This window comes from Humulus lupulus, chromosome 1 (genome assembly GCF_963169125.1).
Source record: "Humulus lupulus chromosome 1, drHumLupu1.1, whole genome shotgun sequence".
Classification (NCBI taxonomy): domain Eukaryota; kingdom Viridiplantae; phylum Streptophyta; class Magnoliopsida; order Rosales; family Cannabaceae; genus Humulus; species Humulus lupulus.
In genome coordinates, this window is record NC_084793.1 from 286890674 (window position 1) to 286897755 (window position 7082).

The 7082-nt window shown below is 34.3% G+C and overlaps 1 long non-coding RNA gene across 1 annotated transcript; it reads left to right on the forward strand.

The window, feature by feature from the left end:
* Positions 1-2673: 2673 nt before the first annotated feature.
* Positions 2674-4262, forward strand: LOC133778154 (uncharacterized). The gene is made up of 3 exons (XR_009869033.1): positions 2674-2772; positions 3397-3458; positions 4177-4262. It is a non-coding gene; the product is annotated as an uncharacterized LOC133778154 (long non-coding RNA).
* Positions 4263-7082: the final 2820 nt, after the last annotated feature.

Here is a 7082-nt window from a genome sequence, read left to right on the forward strand (position 1 = left end):
TTAGTTTATAATTTCAAAGATTTATTACTATTTTAAAAAAATATTAACATTTATATTATAAATTAATTGCAAACTCAAAAACCTTCAAAAGTAGAAAATTTTTAACTAGCCATTTTTTAAAAAATTGGTTTAATTTTATGGGTTTTTGTGGATTTGGTATTTTGAGATAATATTTTTAATGACTTTTATACCTGATAAGGTTTATTTTATTTTTGGCTTTGGTATTTTGAGATAATACATTCGCTAACTATTGAGGATGTTATACACAATAAGGTTTGTTTTTGTGGGATTTGGTTGTTTGATTTTAACATGACAATTTAGGGGCTACATGTCTCGTTATTGGTTGAATAGATTTATTAAATAGTTTATTTTGTAATTTGTTGTATGTGGATCTGGAAGTTGGATGTTTGATATAGTAAAAAAAAAATAGTTTATTTTGTGTAGTTCTTATCTGCTTTAGTGATAATGATTCGTCTGTCAATATTTTCTCAAATTTTTTTGGGGATTTTTTTTTATATTTTTATGGATTTTTATTAGGAGTTTACTTAGATATGGTTTTTTATAGATATTAAAAAAATATGGATATAATGATTAAAGTTCACAAATTTGGATTTTACAATCCAAGCTTTCGATATCGCTCAATACCCAGATCTTCGTTGAAGTGGCAACGATGAGCACAATAGACGAAGCCACTCCTTGACAACTCACCATTAACTCCAACGACTCCCAATCGACTCCGATGATGCTCAAACTACTCCAGATTTCCTCTTTCTTTGCCCTAATTTGAGCTTACTTTGATCTCTATGAAGTACTTTATTCTTCGTCGCCATTCTTTGTAGTTTCAGCAACTCTGGTACTATCTCCTTGTAATGCCGATGACACCCTTGCAAGTAATGAATCTCACAGAGCTTCATATTCTCCATGACTCTTGTTGGGTTTAGCTCACTTAAAACTCACCTATGTTCTATTTTTTGGCAGTTAAAACAGTTACACTCAAGATTGGTCCTAGTCAGCTTCACTTGGTTATAAAAGGAAGGGTGCAATCTCATTTTGGGGATGATCAAAATTTTCAGTGAGAGATTAAAAGATAAGAGAGTTCAGATGAGAGAACCTATGTTCTAAAACCTTTCTACATTATATTATGTTTTCTGTAATCAGTGCAAGACACCATTGTTGTTCTAAGGCTGAGTTTGTAATCATCATTGTAATCTGTACTTGAGCTTCATCAATAAAGATCAAAGTCTGCTTGTTGTTCTCTCCTGTGGATGTAGGCACTTTCATTGTGTTAAACCACGTAACTGTGTTGTTATTTGTGTTCTCTACTTTGGCTACTGATTTTATTGTTCTTGTTAAGTTTTATGGTTTCTTGTTTGGTGTTTTCAGGCACCACAATTGGTATCAAAGCCAGGTTTCATTAAGTTGATTCAAGAAACCAGTTTGGGGGTTCAAGAACTGACCAAGAAATGGGGACAACCAAGTTCGAGGTGGACAAATTCACTGGAGCCAATGACTTGAGCTTCTGGAGAATCAAGATGAAAGCACTCTTAGTACATCAAGGCATATCTGAAGCTATAGATGCAGATTTATTGAAGGATGTAAAAGATGAGAAGGTTAAGAAAGACATTGAATCAAAGGCTCATAGTGCTAACCTTTTGAGTCTTGGAGATGAAGTTTTGAGGGAAATGTTTAGTGAAGATACAATTATTGGATTATGGAACAAACTTGGTTCGATTTACATGAAAAAATCCTTAGCAAATAAATTGTATTTCAAGAAGAAGTTATACACTCTTCGGATGGATGAATCTAAATAACTAAGGAAGCATTTGGATGATTTCAACAGAATTATACTTGACTTAAACAATCTTGGTGTCAAATTTGATGAAGAAGATCAAGCTGTAATTGTAGCACCCACATTATTTTGATATAATATAGCCAATAATCACATGATTGCATTGCATTACATATCATACAATATGTATACTTTGAGCATATCATATTCTTATAAGTGTTTTCATGTATAAGTATAAAAGTTGTGTATGTGATGTCTATATGTATGCTCAATATTATTAACCTTGTGGCATTTGAGTTGTCTTTTATGGGTGTTTGATGTGCTCAAGATATAAGAAAGGATAAAAAATATGGACAAGGCATGGAATTAAGTGAGAAAAGTGAGATATAGAAGGCAAAAAATGTTAAGTGGTGAAAAATAGTAAAATGTCGATTACTAGTATTTCGGGGTAAAATTGAGTATTAGTGGATTTACCAAATATAATTGAGGTATGATTAAGGTCTCATTGATGAATTAAAAATGGTTTTAGAACCATTAGATCAATTCTTGATGGGAGGTATACATAATCAGTGGTATTGATGCAAAGTCAAAACGAGCTTAGCATAAGTGCGCTACGCTCGATCGGGTAAGCATAACTATTGGGTATGAACTCATATGGACCTAAGGTTTGGTGTGAGTGTTTTACCTATAAGGATAATAGGCCTAGCAGATGATTAAGTCGAAATTATTGAAGTGATAAGGTTTTCATAAGTCAAAAGGTGAAATGATGAGGTGAAAGGTGTCAAATTTTGATACAATAAGGCCAAATCATTGAAAATAAATAATTTTCATCAACCTTATCACTTTGCACGACCAAGACTCTGAAAAACAGAGAGAAAAGAAAACCAAAAACCATTTCTTGGCTAGTTTGAAGAAATTCTAAGGAGATCCAAGTGAAATCAAAGCCAAAGAAGTGGATTAAGCTTAGTTCTAGCCTTTTTATGGTAAGTTCTTGTACTTGGAAGTTAAACTATGTTTTTGAATTTTTATGAGAGCTTATCTATGGTGTTTTATCTCTTGTTAAGATATTTCTTGGTGATTTCCAAGTGGTTTGAGGCTTAGAAAAGCTAGAAGAGATTTTTTTCGCCGAAAAGTTGCTCGGTAAGTGAAATTTTGTGTTTTATGAGGTTTTGGGGTTCTTGGAGTACAAGCTGATTTTTGGTTATTTTATTGAGTTTATAAGATGGTAGATATGTTTATAAATTTTTGAATAGACGTGGAGACTCATTTAATTTGGGTGATGATCTAGGAGATTAGAATTTTATCAAAATCGGTATATGATAACTTTATGATGAATCATGTTGGTATTTGGGATATATGGTTATGGCAGGTTATTTGATGTTGATTATTGGTTTATTTTGATATTTGAGGATAGCTAAAATTAAGGGGAAACTCTGTCAAAATTTCTCCAAATGTCTAAGATAAATCTAACGCTCGATCTAGGTGGGTTAAGGCATTTTAGGCATGAATTGGATATGAAATTTTATATAATGTTTTATGGGTATTTATAAATGATAGTTCAATGTCTTACTACCATCATTATGATGAGAAATCCATGCCATTGTCAGGATAAGCACATCAACACCTAAGACACCACTTGTTACACGGTGAATTATATTTTGGACAGAAGGTAAGTAAAGTACTCAACTGCAACACAAGAATTACATGTTATGTGAAAGTATGCATTATATTAATATTTTGTGAGTAAGTGGTATTAACATACATTGAAACTTCATCACAAATTTGTATGCATGGCATAATAGTGATATGGTGAATTATTATATGATATAAGACCATGTATGATATTATGATGAATAATTATATGATGCCTTAGCAAGTTTTGTGCAACATAAAAGCAAGTTGTAATAAGAAGTTTAAGTTCAGTGCCACTGTTTTGAAAAGGCAAATGAAAGTGTTAATAAGTGTAAACGGGGGCCTATATTAGGCTTATAGTGGCTGCCCAATAATTTGGGCTAGGTTTTAGTGAACCAATTATATTGTTTGCCATGTTTCCGTTTTTATTTCTCCTCCATATGAGTTATTGTTATATGTATTGACACCACAGTGTGTGGCCGCCTTAACTCTTGAGCCCGACGGGGCAACGATGGAATAAGGTTTTTAATGCGCCCTACTGTGGTGATGGCTAGCCGGAGGAGAACCCATGGGATTTTATATTATATGTGTAACAAGCACTGCAGGCATTGACCAATTCAAACAGTGTGCACAATATTAAGGGGCCCAAAATTAAAAAATAAGTTGTGTATGTGCATTGACATTGGGTAATCATTAGCATTGCATGCATTACTTTGCTTACTGAGCATTAGGCTCACAGTTGTCTTGTGTTGCAGGTAGAGAAAGAAATGAGTGAATGACATAAGGAGAACTGAAGCATGGTCCTGACCCTGATTTGTACATATGAACACATCGACCTTTTATGGGTTATTTCAGTTTACCAATGTGATATCTGTAATAAAGTGTGAAGTTATGTTTTGAAAACAAATTGGGTTATTTAATACTTATGTATAATATGTTTGAGACACACTTTATATTTAATGTAAATAATGTGAAATAAGTTTTCAACAAAAAAAAAATGTCCAGACTTCCGCAGAAATAAATTATGATATAGTTTAAAACGTCCTCAGATATGGTTTTAACTAAAATAAGTGAGGGTGTTGCAGTAATTCTCTTATAAGTTCATTACCAAAGATGTATGAACACTTTGTGGATACAATTCTTTATGGAAAAGACGCCTTGACCATGTCCAAAGTCAAGTCTGAATTGAGTTCAAAGGAGATACAGAAACGAGGAGATGACAGAAGTGAAACCAGTGGTGAAGGGTTGTTTGTAAGAGGAAGGTCAGAAAGGAAAGAGTACAAAGGAGGAAAATACTCTCGAGGCCAAAGCTATCACAGATCCATATCAAAGACAAGAAACAATGCAATAGGAAAACAATGTTATTATTGCAAAAAGGAAGGCCATTTCAGAGATGAATGTTTGGCTTTGAAGGCTAAATTGAAAAGGGGAGGTAATCACAAGAACAGAAACAATGGTGAGGCAAGTGTAGCTACTGATGGTTATGATTCTACAAATGTGCTTGTAGTTTCAAACTCTGTTTCAGGTGGAGAATGGATCTTGGATTCGGGTTGCTCATTTCATATGAGTCCAAACAAAGATTTGTTCAGATCTATTATAGAAGAACATGGTGGAACTATGTTTCTTGGGAATAATAAAGTCTGTGAAGTCAAAGGGAATAGATCAATAGTGATAAAAATGCATGATGGCATTTTAAGAATAATACAAAATGTGAGATATGTTAAAGAGAAACCTATTATCGATTGGTATGTTTGACAAGAATAAATTTACAGTTAAAATTGACGATGGAACATTGAAAATTACAAAGGGCTCATTGGTGATTATGAAAGGTAAATTGAAAAATGGTTTGTACTTCTTGGGGGAAAACTGTGACTGGAAATGCTGCTACTGTCATCAACAACAACTCAAAAGAAACAACCAGATTGTGGCACTTGAGGTTAGGACATGTGAGTGAAAGAGGTATGTATGAGCTTAATAAACAAGGATTATTCAAGGGAGGTTTGAAAGACAAACTTGAGTTTTGTGAAGAGTGTGTTTATGGTAAGAGTAGCCGAGTCAAATTTAGTAAGGGTGAGCACACAACTACTGAGAAACTGGCATACATACACTCGGATCTCTGGGGTACTTCAAGAGTTCAAACACTAGGTGGAGAAAACTACTTCATGAGCATCATTGATGACTTCAGTAGTAAGGTATGGGTTTTCTTGTTGAAAAGTAAGGATCAAACATTTGAAACCTTTGTTAATTGAAATAAACTAATTGAAAACCAAACTGGTAAAAGAATCAAAGTTCTAAGGAAAGATAATGGCCTTGAGTATTGCTAAAATAAATTCAAAGAATTCTGCAACAAAGAAGGGATAAGAAGACATCTCACAGTGGAAAGAACACCACAACAAAATGGGTTGCCAGAGCGTATGAACAGGACACTACTTGAGAGAATTAGGTGTATGATGAAGAGTGCATGTTTGGAGAAACATATTTGGGGATAAGCCTTGAAAACAGCCTGCTATCTTATAAACAGATGCCCTTCAGTTGCCAATAATTTCAAAACCCTTCAAGAATTGTGGATAGGATAGCCACCAAAGTTTGATCACTTGAAAGTATTTGGTTGCACAGCTTATGTGCATATCAAACAAGACAAACTTGATTCAAGAGCACTGAAGTGCATGTTCTTAGGCTATCTTGATGGTGTCAATGGCTACAAGCTATGGTGTTTAGAACCAGGGCACAAGAAATGTATTATCAGTCGAGATGTGGTGTTTAGAGAGAATGAAATGGCTATGAAACCAAAGCCTCAAGTGACAGCATGTCAATCTGAAAAATCTAACAGTGTACAGTTTGAGGTGGACCAACAACTCAGGGATAAAACTGATGAAGACAATGCAGATAAAACAGATGAAATGGACACTACACATACATATTTAAGCTCATACCAGCTAGCTCGAGATAGAGAAAGAAGAAAGACAAAACCTCTAGATCGACTTGGTTATGCTGAATTTATTGTTTTTGCTCTGTCTGTTGCCGAGGAGATAGATAATGCACAACCAACAACATATCATGAAGCTACTAACGGTAAAGATGTTGCAGAATGGGTTAAATCCATACAAGAAGAAATGTTGTCCTTGCAAAGGAACAACACCTGGGTGTTAGTAGACAAACAAGAAAGGAAAAGGCTTGTAGGCTGCAAGTTGATTTTCAAGAAAAAGGAGGGCATTCCAGGAGTTGAAAGTACAAGGTTCAAAGCAAGATTAGTAGCTAAGGGTTTCACACAGCAAGAAGGCATATATTTTGATGAGATATTCTCACCAGTGGTCAAGCAAACTTTGATTAGAGTAATGATGTCAAAGGCTACAAAGTACAATCTAGAGGTGGACCAAATGGATGTTAGAATAGCTTTCCTTCATGGAAGTCTAGAAGAAGAAATATACATGCATCAACCCAAAGGATTTGAAAGTAAAGACCCAAATAAGGTATGCATACTGTAACGCCCTGGTTACCTTAGAACCATTATGGTGAATCGAAAATTTGACCCGCTACCCGAGTCCTTTGGTTAAAAATGTGTTCTAAGTGTTATTAACAAGCTAAGGTGAAAACAACAAAAAGGAAAGGATATGTTTTATTTAATACATAAAACTGTTCATGGGTCCACAAGAACGTTTAC